The following is a 19152-nucleotide window of genomic DNA, read 5'->3' as shown; positions in this document are numbered from 1 at the left end:
AAGTAGTGAAGTAAAAGAGTGGTGAAAGGAACAATATGAAAACAAGTAAAATGTTAGAAAGGATAAAATAAGGACAACATAAAGAAGAACGAGGAAATAAAGAATGTATGGAAGTTGGAATAAGAGAAAGGATACAGTAAGAATGAGAAAAGAAAATATTCTGGACAAGAGAAAGTCCAAGATACAAAATAGAAAAAAAAGCAATGAGGAAAGTTGGAAGCCTATACAGGATGAAAGAATAAAATATAAGACAAAACAAATGAGAAGACAAAACCCATAGATGAATTGAACAATGAACGAATAAAAGAATGTGTGAAGAGAGTGAAGTGAGATTTCGAAAGCAAAAGTGAGAAAGGCAACATGAGATAAAGGACAAGAAAGCAGTTAGGAGAAAAACACAGAACAGAAAGACAAAGAAATCAAAGCCAATGCACGATCCACTTTCATCCAAAATAGGTCAAATTAGCACAAGTTCATGGGTAAACTTGTGAGCAGTAGCACCACGCCAAGGTTTTGACCTTTGCTACTGGACATTCACACCATTCACACCATCATTCAGGGGCTACCTTTCTTCCCAACAGATATATAGACATCCGGTGTCCAGCTCCAGATAGGGGCGGTGCTAGGGTTCGTCGAGCTCAGGGCAAAATTCAATTTGCCTACTGGAGAACCCCGGAAAACAACTTCTTATTTGGCCATACCACACCGACTGGTCCGGGCACCCCCACGTCACAGTGCAAACGACTGCCTTCTCATTGGCTGCTGCAGTCTGCAAGGTGTTGATTGGTTTCTCCTCTCTGAAGGAACCAAGCAATCACAGGGCAGGCACAAGGTGTTTCCTGATTTCTCCCCCTGAAGGAACCAGGCAAGCACCCATCAGAGGCCTCGGAGAAGTAGAGCTGTTGTGGCCATCCTGTCTGTCTGATGTCAGTCTAGGTGCCCCAAAGTCCCTCATTCACACTGCTTTCACACCATTCATACGCTAGCCTACACACTGCACTCACACTGCAGGCATCCCTGACTATGGCTCTATATATATCTAAGTGGTGAATGATGTCATAATATCTGCCAGGGGTGTGATGAGGTACATGATGTCACAAGCCTGACAGGACCAGGGATGTGATGTAGTACCTGATGTCACAAGGGATTGATGGAAACGCGTATAACACTCAAGGCTGCATGGAGAGACCAGTGTTACATTATGTTTATAGGTGTAAGCCCGTCTGTAACATGACATCACAGAACCAAAAGATTGAGGGAAGGAAGTCAGTTACAATTAACTAATTATTAAGGTTTCCTGTGTTCTCTATTTGCGTACAGACTTTTATTTTGAACCTGCCTAGACAAGCAGAAGCTGTCAGAGGATTTGTTTCAGAATTTCTCTTTGTCTTGATTATTCTACAGATATTGTAGCCACAGTGGTCAATAATTAACAATAGTCATCTTTCAATGTCGCTGCCAAAAAGAATGTCCTTCAAACCCATCATAACAGAATCTGTAAAGGCGCTGGTGAGACGGGCCTAGTGCACTGCACAGGAATGCACAGCTTTTCATTCTGTTTCCTTCTATCTGCTCTGCCCATTTCACAGGTGTGATTCAGGTATTCAAATGGCAGGGTGGGATCTAAGAATTAGAAGACACCCTGTATCTTTCTTCTGCACTGACTAGCAGAGCCTGACAGTGGCCTTATGGCTGGGCTCTGAGTCTTCATCTGTGTGAATGCCTCTGTGCTGGCCTGGCTTGCCATAGACTCCTTGTGTGACTCTACACAGCTTCAAGAGCATTGCACCCATTGAGTCAATAGAAGGTAGTTCTGGGTACCCAGGGGAGACAAGGTGCCCAACAAAACTGTAGCCTTAGAATCTGCTCATTACAACTCACAAAATGAACCTTAGACATCATACACAGCTGCTGCTTGAACCTGAAAAAACATTTTTTTTGCGCAAGAGGCATTCCAAGGGTAGAATTTGCATTCCATAGTTCTGACTATCCAAATTAGATGGTTGGTTCCAATCTGCAGTCTAATGGAATTCTTTTATTTCCTAATTAGAACTCTAATTCCAAACATAGAATGTATATTACAAAGTAGAACTCATTCTAAATTAGAGTTCAAATTTCATATTAGCAAGGCCTGAAAATCACATAGTGGCTTCATTGTGACACCACAGACACCTTCATTGCAAGTCTTGTTGTATATTTGATTTTGCACAAAAACTAAATTTCTGATCTAACGGGTATTGCAAACAAAGTAACACTAGTGCACTCTCAGGGTTTGTCATGGATACATTTGGTCAGGTTAAAGCTTGTGGAACGTGTCCATGGAAAACTGCAGGGAACTTGGGATAAGTCTGTCAAAATCAGGGCATAAAGGTGGACGTCAGCTATAATTCTCCAGTGCAAGAGCACGGCTGTCACATGACTGTCCATGCACAGCATAGCATTTGACAGTCAAGGAGCCATCACACATTCACACATTCACAATGTTCTCTCAGTCAACTTCTTCACCAAAGAAGAGGATGGACAGGTACAGGACCATTCAACTGATCACATGAAAGGGAAAGGAGAATGGGATGGTAAATGGGAGATGGAATGATATAGGGACTTTGTGTTACCTCTACATGGAACACACAAAACCACCTAATTCGTATTAATTAGCTCTTTTCAGCTCCGGTAAGAACAGATAAGGACTGCACCCTTTTGTGGACTAAACCTTTCACCTAATCAATCAATCAATCAATCAAAGACATTTATAGAGCGCACTACTTACCCGTGGGGTCTCAAGGCGCTTTGGGGGGTGGGGTGCCGTTACTGCTCGAACAGCCAGGTCTTGAGCTTCTTCCTGAAGGAGAGGTGGTCTTGGGTCAAGCGCAGGTCGGTCGGGAGGGAGTTCCAGGTCTTGGCGGCCAGGTAGGAGAAGGACCTTCCTCCTGTTGTCGCTCTTCGTATGCGGGGGACGGTGGCGAGGGCGTGGCTGGCTGATCGGAGGTGGCGTTTGGGAGCGTAGAAGTTGACTCGGTTGTTGAGGTAGCTCGGGCCTTGATCGTGAAGGGCTTTGTGTGCGTGGGTGAGGAGACGGAAGGTGATTCTTTTGTTGACGGGGAGCCAATGCAGGTCTCTCAGATGTCCGGAGATGTGGCTGTTACGTGGGATGTCGAGGATGAGTCTGGCTGAGGCGTTCTGGATCCGCTGGAGTCTCTGCTGGAGCTTGGCGGTGGTTCCGGCATAGAGGGCGTTGCCGTAGTCCAGTCGGCTGGTGACGAGGGCCTGGGTGACCGTCTTCCTGGTCTCCGTGGGGATCCACCAGAAGATCTTCCATAGCATGCGCAGGATGTTGAAGCACGACGAGGAGACGGCGTTGACTTGTCTGGTCATGGAGAGGGAGGAGTCCAGGATGAAGCCCAGGTTGCGTGCGTGGTCCGTCGGTTTGGGTGCGGTGCCCAGGGTGGGGGGCCACCAGGAGTCGTCCCATGTGGAGGGCGAGGGGCCCAGGATGAGGACCTCCGTCTTGTCTGAGTTCAGTTTCAGGCGGCTGGTCGTCATCCACTCGGCTACATCTTTCATCCCATCGTGCAGGTTGGCTCTGGCGGCGGCGGGGTCGTTGGTCAGGGAGAGGATCAGCTGGGTGTCGTCGGCGTAGGAGATTATGTTGAGGTTGTGTTGGCGTGCGATGGCCGCGAGGGGGCTCATGTAGACGTTGAAGAGGGTGGGGCTCAGCGAGGATCCTTGAGGGACGCCGCAGATGACTTCGGTGGCCTCTGACTTGTACGGTGGTAGGCAGACTCTCTGTGTTCTTCCGTCGAGGAAGGAGACGATCCAATCCAGTGCCTTCTCCTGGATTCCGATGTTGCTGAGGCGCTGCACTAGGGTGCGGTGGCAGACCGTGTCGAAAGCCGCGGAGAGGTCTAGGAGGATGAGGGCCGCTGTTTCTCTGTTGTCCATCAGGGCTCGGATGTCGTCGGTGGCGGCGATGAGGGCGGTCTCTGTGCTGTGGTTGGCTCGGAAGCCAGACTGTGAGGGGTCGAGGGACCCATTCGTCTCGAGGAAGGCGGCCAGCTGTTTGTTGACGGTCTTCTCGATGACTTTGGCTGGAAACGGGAGGAGCGAGATGGGGCGGTAGTTCTTGAGATCGGTGGGGTCCGCTGTAGGTTTCTTGAGTAGAGCGCTGAGTTCGGCGTGCTTCCAGCTCTCAGGTAAGGTGGCGGTGTCGAAGGAGGTGTTGATAATGTCCCGCAGGTGGGGTGCGATGACAGCGTCGGCCTTGTTGAAAACGTGGTGAGGGCAGGGGTCGGTCGGAGATCCGGAGTGGACGGAGTTCATCATGCGGACGGTGTCTTCGGTGCTGATCGGAGTCCAGGCGCGGAGGGTGGTGGTGGGCGGCGTTGCTGTGGTCGTGGCGTGCGTCGGTTGGCAGCTGAAGCTGTTGTGTATGTCCGCGATCTTGTTGTGGAAGTAGGAGGCGAGGAAGTTGCAGAGGTCTTGCGATGGGGTGATGTCGTTGTTTCCGGCGTTGGGGTTGGAGAGCTCCAACCTATAGGCTAACATATGCAGCGGGGGGTGTACGGAGTCAGTCTGCCACCAGACCCACGGTATATGTTATCTGTAAACATTCTAGGTCCTGCATGACCGGGTACTATTGGAACTACACTACTCAGGCTAGGTGATTATATATATATATATATATATATATATATATATATATATATATATTGCAGAAAGCAGGAACAAAGCAGGAAACCCCACGAAGAAGTCCAGCAGCACACCAGAGAACAGTACACAGATTTTATTTGTGTACACAAACAACAACGCGTTTCAGCAATGCCTTTATCAAGTTGAGGAATTGCGCTCTATCTCCTATAGAAATACACCTCTTGATTCATGAACATGAACAAGATACTATCGTTCTGGAACAAATACAAAACAATAGACTGCAATTGCAAAAACGTTTGTCTAATGTCCTCAATACTTGTAAATAAAGCAATTGAAAATTTGTGAAGATGCAGAAAATGAGTGCAATAAAATCACATTTGAATCGCCAATGCAATCGTTCTGTAAGCCTGTAATTAACATAGAAGAAATACTACTAAGCCAATCGACGCGCTGGATCCATTCCAAATTTAGAGCTCAATTGTGAATACAAATGAATTGAAATGAATAACTTATAATTAAAGCACTCATAATCGGAACAGAAATCCAAAAGTGAGTCATGCTGTGTAAAATGGAACAGCTTTGGCAACATTAATGTACGTAAACAGATTTCTGCATATAACAGCTGGAAGGAAATATTATTTCACAATATGAGCATGGAATGAATTCTAATACTTGAATAGTTTTATGAAGCTAATAAATTGTATATCATAGACGCAATCAACACATGTCATATTCTACACAGAACAATTCCAGTGCCACGACGGGGTAATGTACCCCATTGTGATTCTGCATCTAAACTAAGAGCTATAAAAGATAATGTTCCTTACTTTAAGGGCGACAATCTCAAATGTTGTTATTATGAATATGTCGGTGATATGACAGACAACGGAGTAGGCAGTTCCTGAATATGTGCGCCCCCCATCCCAAACAAGTGATACAAATATATATACAAAGTGGTATTCACTGGGTTAGAGTAGACAATGGGAAGATTAATAACCACCGTAGGTCCAAAAGGGAAATTTCGATTATATCGACAACCCAGGATCAATATCGGAATACGATAAGCACCTTACTGTAGAAGAAATTTCAACAAGCCAATTATATTTCAATTGTGGCCATAACAATACATATATACAGGTGCGATCCCTATTATGGGCCAACTACATGTCCCCCAATGTATATATTTATATTCCCTTGATTAAAATCATTTTATTTTAATTTAATTCATGATTTGCTTTTATAATACAGAGGCTATGACTAGGGCTTGATTAAAATCATCTTATTTTAATTTAATTCATGATTTGCTTTTATAATACAAGGCTATGACTAGGGCTCACAGAAAATAGATGATTATTCATTTATCTCATCTAGGAGAACTTATGCAGCAGAGCAAAGAAGACAAGATGGAGTATAGAGGGCATTTGGAGAGACCATATGCTTAGGAGGATGGCTGTGGACACATTTGATAGTAAAAACAAGAAATCTATTGCAGAAAGAGGAAAGCGAGCTACCCTGAAAGATTGGCAAGGAGAAATTTAGGGAGAAAAACTAATTAGAAAAAAACTAAAAGTATGGAAAAGAAATGGAGTGCAAGGATAGATATTACATATACGAAGGGAAAGGAAAAGTGAGGATCAGCCATCAAGAACGGAAAGTAGGAAAAAGTAAACTTGAGTAATAGCAAATGTAGGTTCTAAGATGTTCCAATATTGTCGTACGGCTTTATACTTCCTAGTAAAAACTGTGTGTATATTGGACAATATAAACTACAGGATTGTGCCAGATTAATTCTATGCACACCCCCAGGATATGCTGCCTGTAATCTTGCCAGCCCACAGAGCACTATTGGTACCCCAAACCTAACCAGGTAACAGATAGATTGTGCAACTTCACGACATGCCCAATCTGATTTCCCAAGGAATCATTGTAAGAAATCTAGAGCTATTTGTTTGGACTCTCATGCATACCCAAAGTAATACACAACCTGCAATTTCTTCATACATTACAGCATTGCGATTCTTGAGTATAATATGTGTGCTGTAATGATCAATAAAAGGAAACAGAATAATGTAATTACCATTACGAGAATAGCTAAAAAGATGAACCTAGTCTTGCCTAGGGTGGGTGGTTTGCAAAATCCCTGCTGGGTGGTCTAACTTTCCCATTCCCTCTGGGTAAGTGCCATCAGGCTGTCCATCGTGTGGACGTGTCGGAAAACAGAAAACAGCTGAGCAGGAATTCTGGTATACAGTGACCTCGCAGTGTTAGTGCTCCTCTGACCAAATCAAGGAAGTAGTTCTGCATATATAATAAACAGCACCCATATGACCATGTCGAAACCTCAGTCAGGTCGCAACCGTTTTTTCTAGTTTGATAGCTTTATCGTTTACCGGACAATAACAATAATTAGATTTGTGCAGTGAGCTTTATCCCTCGTTTAAGGTTTCATGATAGTGTGTCTTCAAAGTTGAAATGTAATATACATATATCTTGGTGTATCTCAACATCATATTTATCAGTATTAAAATAGTGCCATGTGGTAGTGTTCTAAACGTAATTCCACCACAAAGGATTGGTGTCCCGTCGGATAATATGGGCTGGCATTGGGACATGACCTCTATGTCCAGCTCCATGATGGCACAGCTGATTTCTTTCAAGTGTGGGCTTTTTAATCCTTGACACACTGGTGGTGTGGAGGTCTAACCAGCGTCTATTTAGGTGACACTTCAGAAAGTGCCCACCTAATTTAACCAGTGTTCCCATGTCTTGGCTGACTTTTCTGAAGACTTGATGCCCACACATAAGCCTGACCTCATGCTGGGAAGTTTGTGTTGCTCCCAGAGGTCAGAGACAATGGACCTGTGTGAGCAGGAGGTGACACCTCCGCCCACACATGATGATTAGTGAATTGAACTGGCAATGCAGTGAGCCTCATAGGCTTCATTCATGACAATGGTCAATCTAACAGTCCACAGCTCGAGGACAAGCCCTTCCCCTGCCCTAGGCTCTGTATTTCATGGACAGACTGGAAACTCGCTATGCAGGAGGCATTCACCTCCACAAGGCTGACCCCACTTCCATGGGCTGGCAGCTGAGGTGAACCACTGAGCATGGTTCTGGTAATCTTGAATTTAGGCTGAAACAGGTTCTGACTAACTTTAGTGACATACAACGGGCCCGATTCACGGAACAAACTTAAGAAAAAATCCTAAACTTACTACTTTTGGTATTCACAAAAGTTAGGATTTTGTCTTAAGACAGACTTAAGACAGACTTAAGACAAACTTAAGTTAGGATTTTGTCTTAAGTCTGTCCTAAGTCTGTCTTAAGCCTGTCTTAAGTTTGTCTTAAGACAAACTTAAGACAAAATCCTAACTTCTGTGAATACCAAAAGCAGTAAGTTTAGGATTTTGTCTTAAGTTAGTTCTGTAAATCATCCCTAACATTAGCATGTTGTTACTACTGACGCGGATTAGCCACAGGACATGATTCCTTGGCTATTAGGCCTCACACCCACTAACATTCCCTAAATCTAGGATTTAAGGGCCACCCCAGACACCAGAACCTCAGGTTCGACATGATACCAAGAGACCTGTTACACAACATAGCAGGACTCCACGAAGAGAGGTGCACCTGTGGCAGCCACCCTGTACCCGCTGGATTTCAACTCGGTGAAGGCAAGAGTCCAGTTAGCAAAGAAATGTGAACACCTCTACCAACCCCAGTCATCACAAGAACTCCCTTGAATTAGAGGAACAAGTCCCCTGCAGTTGGCAGGCACAAACTGCAAAGTCCACAACCTTAAAGTCTTGCACCCCAAGCCACCTGAAATGGCTGCTTCAAGTCCTTGTGTAGGTGGCTTCTGGGAACTGTTGTCCCCTCAGTGAGGCTCAGCTTTCTACACCATTCACCTGGTCCTCCGGATAAAGATTTCTCTAACCAGAGTGCTTGAAGATACCAAGGCTTGTTGTTTTGTAGTTCAATGACAACCTGCTTGATTGAATGCTTAGAGAGCAGAGATATATCCGCTCGAAGAACCAACCACTCCTGTGGCTCCATCTTAAAGACCTTGCATTTGTTTTTTACCCTTTTTTACCACACCTACCAGTTCTTCTGGCCACAGATCCTGTTCAGCAGCTTGGGTAGCCAAGAGCACCTCTACACCCGAGCCCCTGAGCGAGTTAGATTGGTCATGGACCAGCTCCTTGCTTTAATTCTAAAGGGTTTTGCTCAACTCACCCATGCAAGTACCATTTTGCTGAAGTAACTATTTCAACCCCGCAATTCTGATTTACAGCTCCGTTTGACAGCTGAAAGTGCACCTCTGCACCTCTTTCACTTTAAAGAGGTAAAACTGTGCTAGCTGTTATGAACTGATCTTAGACCTTGAGACCTTAACTCTGAGTGGGTTCCATTGAACTCACCCTTTAAAGTATCAACTGCATATATGTGTTTTTCCTACTGAACGTAACATTAATGTTTTTCACATTGCAAAGTATTGATTTATTTATTGCTTGAAAACTGATAGCTCCGGTCATACTGTATGTATTGATTTCATTTTTGTATTTAAAAATACATAAAAATCAGAGCAACTTTTCTAAAGTGGTGTTGAAATCCTCCCAATGTGTGTCAATTACTTATGTCCATGTTGCTGATTTGAAAAGCTTCACAATTGTTCCTCTAAGTAGTCTGTATGCTCTTTGTCACTCCACCAGGACTGATAGAGGGTATACTTAGAGAGTATAATGAGAGAAGGTCTACTGAGAGAGTACCCGGGTTCCATCTTTGCATATTTTATCAGTATTGCACTGTAAGGCACCCCTGCAAGACCACATAATACTTCTACTATACAGAAACCACACTTTATCACACAGGAATCTCAATCCGAGATGTCACTCATGACTAATCACATCCACCAAACCAGAGAAGCAGAACAAGGACAAGTTATCTCTCACCGCCCTAGAATGAAAGCTACCATATTGCGATTGAATTTTACTTAGCAGGTTTGCATAAGACAGTATTGAAACTCTGTTTCTGGTCCTGATCTTAAGATACGTTTTGTCATACAATTGTCTTTTTATTTCTGCATTCAAGTGCGATTTGTAAGTCAGGATTGCAGTTGTTGAGCGATAAAACAGATGCCAAAATGATTTCCTCAGTTCCCCTCCAAATATCAAAATCATTATGAATATACTGAAGCAACATTTTCAACTTATGGCTATGTGGCTTTCTAGGATTGAAAATATAGGCTTCGTACAATTGGTCCATGTAAAGTTCTCTCAAAAGGTGATGGGAGGAGTGCTTGCAAGTAATCTAACCACTGGCACTCACGCGGGTTGCATCCCCATTAATGGTTCTTTTGCTCACCATGCCACCTCGGTTTAGACCTTGCCTTTGGCAAATCAGTCTTGACCCTGCTCCTCATGGGAACCATCCAGTTGAACTGCCAGACCATGTCATCTCTGAAGGCAAACACATGCAACCCAGGTTTGAAACGTGGTGGGAGACAATACAGAAGTAAGAAAGGTGGTGAGAGTAAGAAAAAAAACACTCCCTACTATAAAACAAAAATAAGAAAACAAAATAAGAACTGGCAAAATCAAAAAACTGCCAGCCAGTGTCAGACCGATTGGCTTTACCAGTGCTTTTTTCCTTTTTACTGTTTTAGGGCTTAAACCCGACTTGCTTTACAGATGTTCCAACACCTTATTTTGTACACATCACATAACACACAAAATCAAAGCAGGCTATACAATAAAAAACGTGTAAGTGGCCACCTTCACTGCAGACTCAGAATACCTCAAAGGTTTACTGTCCAGTCCTCTTTAAACCTCACAGTTCTTGCAGTGCAGAGACGCTCCTCTCAGATATTGTCCCCTCTAAGGACAGATGCAGGGCTTTCAAAAATGTATTTTTGGTATTTGCACCTTTCAGTGTCTTTCTACTTCTGTTGAACACAAGGTCTTAAGTAGGTCCTTTTGTCCGGTTTCCTCTTCTTGATTCATGTAACTCAAACAGCTACTCTGGTAAGATGCAGAACAGATATAATCTACAGCTCAATGGTGCCAGGACAGGGTTCACTGCTTACAACGTAGTGGCAGCATCTAAAATTGCTATCACATCTTCTAGGTGCCCCATTCTATTGTTGATTCAAAAGTTATCCCCTAACAAATTAAGATATCTTTGTCCCATTTGTAAAAAGAAACACCTAAAATAAATAAAACAAATTGGGAACTGCACTGAAAATAATCAACCAAGAAATAAAAAGAATGTCAGAGTGAGATGAGAAACAAAACAGCAGGGAATAAAGAGAGAACGTTGAGAAAAAATGAAGACATGAAGTATTGATGCCAGAAAGTAGTGAAGTAAAAGAGTGGTGAAAGGAACAATATGAAAACAAGTAAAATGTTAGAAAGGATAAAATAAGGACAACATAAAGAAGAACGAGGAAATAAAGAATGTATGGAAGTTGGAATAAGAGAAAGGATACAGTAAGAATGAGAAAAGAAAATATTCTGGACAAGAGAAAGTCCAAGATACAAAATAGAAAAAAAAGCAATGAGGAAAGTTGGAAGCCTATACAGGATGAAAGAATAAAATATAAGACAAAACAAATGAGAAGACAAAACCCATAGATGAATTGAACAATGAAGGAATAAAAGAATGTGTGAAGAGAGTGAAGTGAGATTTCGAAAGCAAAAGTGAGAAAGGCAACATGAGATAAAGGACAAGAAAGCAGTTAGGAGAAAAACACAGAACAGAAACACAAAGAAATCAAAGCCAATGCACGATCCACTTTCATCCAAAATAGGTCAAATTAGCACAAGTTCATGGGTAAACTTGTGAGCAGTAGCACCACGCCAAGGTTTTGACCTTTGCTACTGGACATTCACACCATTCACACCATCATTCAGGGGCTACCTTTCTCCCAACAGATATATAGACATCCGGTGTCCAGCTCCAGATAGGGGCGGTGCTAGGGTTTGTCGAGCTCAGGGCAAAATTCAATTTGCCTACTGGAGAACCCCGGAAAACAACTTCTTATTTGGCCATACCACACCGACTGGTCCGGGCACCCCCACGTCACAGTGCAAACGACTGCCTTCTCATTGGCTGCTGCAGTCTGCAAGGTGTTGATTGGTTTCTCCTCTCTGAAGGAACCAAGCAATCACAGGGCAGGCACAAGGTGTTTCCTGATTTCTCCCCCTGAAGGAACCAGGCAAGCACCCATCAGAGGCCTCGGAGAAGTAGAGCTGTTGTGGCCATCCTGTCTGTCTGATGTCAGTCTAGGTGCCCCAAAGTCCCTCATTCACACCGCTTTCACACCATTCATACGCTAGCCTACACACTGCACTCACACTGCAGGCATCCCTGACTATGGCTCTATATATATCTAAGTGGTGAATGATGTCATAATATCTGCCAGGGGTGTGATGAGGTACATGATGTCACAAGCCTGCCAGGACCAGGGACGTGATGTAGTACCTGATGTCACAAGGGATTGATGGAAACGCGTATAACACTCAAGGCTGCATGGAGAGACCAGTGTTACATTATGTTTATAGGTGTCAGCCCGTCTGTAACATGACATCACAGAACCAAAAGATTGAGGGAAGGAAGTCAGTTACAATTAACTAATTATTAAGGTTTCCTGTGCTCTCTTATTTGCGTACAGACTTTTATTTTGAACCTGCCTAGACAGACAGAAGCTGTCAGAGGATTTGTTTCAGAATTTCTCTTTGTCTTGATTATTCTACAGATATTGTAGCCACAGTGGTCAATAATTAACAATAGTCATCTTTCAATGTCGCTGCCAAAAAGAATGTCCTTCAAACCCATCGTAACAGAATCTGTAAAGGCGCTGATGAGACGGGCCTAGTGCACTGCACAGGAATGCACAGCTTTTCATTCTGTTTCCTCCTATCTGCTCTGCCCATTTCACAGGTGTGATTCAGGTATTCAAATGGCAGGGTGGGATCTAAGAATTAGAAGACACCCTGTATCTTTCTTCTGCACTGACTAGCAGAGCCTGACAGTGGCCTTACGGCTGGGCTCTGAGACTTCATCTGTGTAAATGCCTCTGTGCTGGCCTGGCTTGCCATAGACTCCTTGTGTGACTCTACACAGCTTCAAGAGCATTGCACCCATTCAGTCGATAGAAGGTAGTTCTGGGTACCCAGGGGAGACAAGGTGCCCAACAAAACTGTAGCCTTAGAATCTGCTCATTACTACTCACAAAATGAACCTTAGACATCATACACAGCTGCTGCTTGAACCTGAAAAAACATTTTTTTTGCGCAAGAGGCATTCCAAGGGTAGAATTTGCATTCCATAGTTCTGACTATCCAAATTAGAAGGTTGGTTCCAATCTGCAGTCTTATGGAATTCTTTTATTTCCTAATTAGAACTCTAATTCCAAACATAGAATGTAAATTACAAAGTAGAACTCATTCTAAGTTAGAGTTCAAATTTCATATTAGCAAGGCCTGAACATCACATAGTGGCTTCATTGTGACACCACAGACACCTTCATTGCAAGTCTTGTTGTATATTTGATTTTGCACAAAAACTAAATTTCTGATCTAACGGGTATTGCAAACAAAGTAACACTAGTGCACTCTCAGGGTTTGTCATGGATACATTTGGTCAGGTTAAAGCTTGTGGAACGTGTCCATGGAAAACTGCAGGGAACTTGGGATAAGTCTGTCAAAATCAGGGCATAAAGGTGGACGTCAGCTATAATTCTCCAGTGCAAGAGCACGGCTGTCACATGACTGTCCATGCACAGCATAGCATTTGACAGTCAAGGAGCCGTCACACATTCACAATGTTCTCTCAGTCAACTTCTTCACCAAAGAAGAGAATGGACAGGTACAGGACCATTCAACTGATCACACGAAAGGGAAAGGAGAATGGGATGGTAAATGGGAGATGGAATGATATAGGGACTTCGTGTTACCTCTACATGGAACACACAAAACCACTTCATTCGTATTAATTAGCTCTTTTCAGCTCCAGTAAGAACAGATGTTATATTTCATATCGGTAACCTAATATAGATCCAAGGAACATCGTACACTTTCCCTACATCAGCTCCCGTTGTTTCATATGAACGAGCCTTATAAGGACATAACTCCAAATAAGGACAGAATGCCTTATAAGTACATCACACCTTATAAGGACTGCAGCCTTTTGTGGACTAAACCTTTCACCTATAGGCTAACATATGCAGCGGGGGTGTACGGAGTCAGTCTGCCACCAGACCCACGGTATATGTTATCCGTAAACAGTCTAGGTCCTGCATGACCGGGTACTATTGGAACTACACTACTCAGGCTAGGTGATTATATATATATATATATATATATATATATATATATATATATATATATATATATATATATATATATATATATTATCTACTGGCGGTCGCCAGTAGATAGTTATAGTTAGGACCGAGTTTCCATAGGAAATCTCAAAATTCTATTTTGAATAACTTTGGCGCCGATTGACGAATCTTCGCGAAATTTTCAAAACTAATGGGGCGCTCCGCTCCTACCCTGAAAGTCTCGGGGTGATTCGTCAAGCGGGGGCCGAGAAAAAGGGGGTCCCAAAACACGTTTTCCCCATGGATTTTTCCATAGGGACTTTAGTCGCAGCTACAGCCCGAACGGCTGAACAGAATTACGTGAAATTTGGCAGAGAGGTAGCCATAAGGTCCGTTTGGTGCCTTTTGCAGGTTTGGTGTAAATCTGTTCAGTATTTTCTGAGAAAATAGCATTTAAATCAATATATATATCTATACGCGCGCAGCGTGCGCGCAGGGTGCGCGCACTCGGCCGTCCACGTGCGCACTTCTGATTGGTTGTTACATCTTAGTAAACATTCGAATCGGTCGAAACCAGGAAGTGTCGGCCGCCATTTTGTCTCTCGCACTGAGAGGGGGGTGAAACACAAAGGACAAAAACATGTAAAGGGGGCACGCTGGACAGTTCCTGACCCCCTAGCAGAGGTCAAGGGGTCCCAGGAGGTCCCCCAAGGGCAATTAAAAAAATATAATTTTTTTCGGCAAATCGCCGAGTGCGCGAAGCGTGCGCGCACTATAGAAATGTAAAAAATTCCGCGAGGTTCGCGCAGCGTGCGCGCACGGTGTAAATGCTTAAAAATAAAATTGCAAAGTCAATCACCCCGTGTGCGCACGCTGCGCGTAGTGCATAGTACGTTCATGGCTTATAATTAAGTAATAGATTATACCATAACCCTTAACAACAAAGCGTATCATGTGTCCTCCTTGTGCGGACGGTGCGCGAAGTGCACCGTGCGTACATGGCCCAGTAAGTGTAACGTGGGCGCGCGGTGCGCGTAGCGCACTGCGTGCCCACCGTGCTTGCACGGTGCGCAAAGTGCACCGTGCGTGGACGGCACTAACTGCGTAAAGTGGGCGCGCGGTGCACAAAGCGCACCGCGTGCTCACCGTGCGCGCACGGAACGAACTGCGTGAAGTGGACGCGCGGGGTGCAAAGCGCACCGCGTGCCCACCGTGCGCGCACGGCACGAACGGCGTAAAGTAACTTAGCATTTAAAAAACCGTACAAATTCACTGAAAAAACCATAGGTTTCACACACATTATAGTTAGGAATTAGCATTTAAAAAACCTTGCAAATTCACTTAAAAAAACATAGGTTTCACACATGTTATAGTTAGCTGGGCATTTTCCTCTGGAAAACCCAATGAAATTCCCCCGTTATAGTTAGTGCAGGCAACTATAACTCACGCGACCGTAATCCGCTGCTGATGACGTCAGATATTACATCACTGATGACATATGTGTCTTTCTGAGAAAAAATAAATAAATATATGTATAGCTAAAAAAAAAAGGAAGAAGACATGGGTATATAAATGTGTAAATACAGTGATGTAATATCTGACGTCATCAGCAGCGGATTACGGTCGCGTGAGTTATAGTTGCCTGCACTAACTATAACGGGGGAATTTCATTGGTTTTTCAAGAGGAAAATGCCCAGCTAACTATAACATGTGTGAAACCTATGGTTTTTTAAGTGAATTTGCAAGGTTTTTTAAATGCTAATTCCTAACTATAACGTGTGTGAAACCTATGGTTTTTTCAGTGAATATATATATATATATATTTTTTTAAATCCACATCCTTGAAAATACCGGGACACTTTCACCTCGGTGCAATCCCAGGGTCCAAGGTTCCCTGTTGTTTCAATGCCGTCCCACACTGCGCCAAAGCACACCATGCACTCCTTCCAGTCGAAAGCACGATTACGAGATCAGGGCTTAAAAGTGGTTTTATTCAGCATAAACCAGCCATACATGCCCAACGCGTTTCGGCGTCACCGCCTTGCTCATATATATATATATTGCAGAAAGCAGGAACAAAGCAGGAAACCCCACGAAGAAGTCCAGCAGCACACCAGAGGACAGTACACATATTTTATTTGTGTACACAAACAACAACACGTTTCGGCAATGCCTTTATCAAGTTGAGGAATTGCGCTCTATCTCCTATAGAAATACACCTCTTGATTCATGAACATGAACAAGATACTATCGTTTTGGAACAAATACAAAACAATAGACTGCAATTGCAAAAACGTTTGTCTAATGTCCTCAATACTTGTAAATAAAGCAATTGAAAATTTGTGAAGATGCAGAAAATGAGTGCAATAAAATCACATTTGAATCGCCAATGCAATCGTTCTGTAAGCCTGTAATTAACATAGAAGAAATACTACTAAGCCGATCGACGTGCTGGATCCATTCCAAATTTAGAGCTCAATTGTGAATACAAATGAATTGAAATGAATAACTTATAATTAAAGCAATCATAATCGGAACAGAAATCCAAAAGTGAGTCATGCTGTGTAAAATGGAACAGCTTTTGCAACATTAATGTACGTAAACAGATTTCTGCATATAACAGCTGGAAGGAAATATTATTTCACAATATGAGCATGGAATGAATTCTAATACTTGAATAGTTTTATGAAGCTAATAAATTGTATATCATAGACGCAATCAACACATGTCACATTCTACACAGAACAATTCCAGTGCCACGACGGGGTAATGTACCCCATTGTAATTCTGCATCTAAACTAAGAGCTATAAAAGATAATGTTCCTTACTTTAAGGGCGACAATCTCAAATGTTGTAATTATGAATATGTCGGTGGTATGACATACAACGGAGTAAGCAGTTCCTGTGTATGTGCGCCCCCATCCCAAACAAGTGATACAAATATATATACAAAGTGGTATTCACTGTGTTAGAGTAGACAATGGGAAGATTAATAACCACCGTAGGTCCAAAAGGGAAATTTTGATTATATCGACAACCCAGGATCAATATCGGAATACGATAAGCACCTTACTGTAGAAGAAATTTCAACAGGCCAATTATATTTAAATTGTGGCCATAACAATACATATATGCAGGTGCGATCCCTATTATGGGCCAACTACATGTCCCCCAATATATATATATATATTCCCTTGATTAAAATCATTTTATTTTAATTTAATTCATGATTTGCTTTTATAATACAGAGGCTATGACTAGGGCTTGATTAAAATCATCTTATTTTAATTTAATTCATGATTTGCTTTTATAATACAAGGCTATGACTTGGGCTCACAGAAAATAGACGATTATTCATTTATCTCATCTAGGAGAACTTATGCAGCAAAGCAAAGAAGACAAGATGGAGTATAGAGACCATATGCTTAGGAGGATGGCTGTGGACACATTTGATAGTAAAAACAAGAAATCTATTGCAGAAAGAGGAAAGCGAGCTACCCTGAAAGATTGGCAAGGAGAAATTTAGGGAGAAAAACTAATTAGAAAAAAACGAAAAGTATGGAAAAGAAATGGAGTGCAAGGATAGATATTACATATACGAAGGGAAAGGAAAAGTGAGGATCAGCCATCAAGAACGGAAAGTAGGAAAAAGTAAACTTGAGTAATAGCAAATATAGGTTCTAAGATGTTCCAATATTGTCGTACGGCTTTATACTTCCTAGTAAAAACTGTGTGTATATTGGACAACATAAACTACAGGATTGTGCCAGATTAATTCTATGCACACCCCCAGGATATGCTGCCTGTAATCCTGCCAGCCCACAGAGCACTATTGGTACCCCAAACCTAACCAGGTAGCAGATAGATTGTGCAACTTCAGGACATGCCCAATCTGATTTCCCAAGGAATCATTGTAAGAAATCTAGAGCTATTAGTTTGGACTCTCATGCATACCCAAAGTAATACACAACCTGCAATTTCTCTATACATTACAGCATTGCGATTCTTGAGTATAATATGTGTGCTGTAATGATCAATAAAAGGAAACAGAATAATGTAATTACCATTACGAGAATAGCTAAAAAGATGAACCTAGTCTTGCCTAGGGTGGGTGGTTTGCAAAATCCCTGCTGGGTGGTCTAACTTTCCCATTCCCTCTGGGTAAGTGCCATCAGGCTGTCCATCGTGTGGACGTGTCGGAAAACAGAAAACAGCTGAGCAGGAATTCTGGTATGCAGTGACCTCGCAGTGTTAGTGCTCCTCTGACCAAATCAAGGAAGAGGTTCTGCATATATAATAAACAGCACCCATATGACCATGTCGAAACCTCAGTCAGGTCGCAATCGTTTTTTCTAGTTTGATAGCTTTATTGTTTACCGGACAATAACAATAATTAGATTTGTGCAGTGAACTTTATCCCTCGTTTAAGGTTTCATGATAGTGTGTCTACAAAGTTGAAATGTAATATACATATATCTTGGTGTATCTCAACATCATATTTATCAGTATTAAAATAGTGCCATGTGGTAGTGTTCTAAACGTAATTCCACCACAAAGGATTGGTGTCCCGTCGGATAATATGGGCTGGCATTGGGACATTACCTCTATGTCCAGCTCCATGATGGCACAGCTGATTTCTTTCAAGTGTGTGCTTTATAATCCTTGACACACTGGTGGTGTTGAGGTCTAACCAGCGTCTATTTAGGTGACACTTCAGAAAGTGCCCACCTAATTTAACCAGTGTTCCCATGTCTTGGCTGACTTTTCTGAAGACTTGATGCCCACACATAAGCCTGACCTCATGCTGGGAAGTTTGTGTTGCTCCCAGAGGTCAGAGACAATGGACCTGTGTGAGCAGGAGGTGACACCTCCGCCCACACATGATTAGTGAATTGAACTGGCAATGCAGTGAGCCTCATAGGCTTCATTCATGACACTGGTCAATCTAACAGTCCACAGCTCGAGGACAAACCCTTCCCCTGCCCCAGGCTCTGTATTTCATGGACAGACTGGAAATTCGCTATGCAGGAGGCATTCACCTCCACAAGGCTGACCCCACTTCCATGGGCTGGCAGCTGAGGTGAACCACTGAGGATGGTTCTGGTAATCTTGAATTTAGGCTGAAACAGGTTCTGACTAACTTTAGTGACATACAACGGGCCGATTCACGGAACAAA

This window comes from Triturus cristatus, chromosome 1_2 (genome assembly GCF_964204655.1).
Source record: "Triturus cristatus chromosome 1_2, aTriCri1.1, whole genome shotgun sequence".
NCBI classification, from domain to species: domain Eukaryota; kingdom Metazoa; phylum Chordata; class Amphibia; order Caudata; family Salamandridae; genus Triturus; species Triturus cristatus.
Note: the sequence above shows the minus strand (reverse complement) of the source record.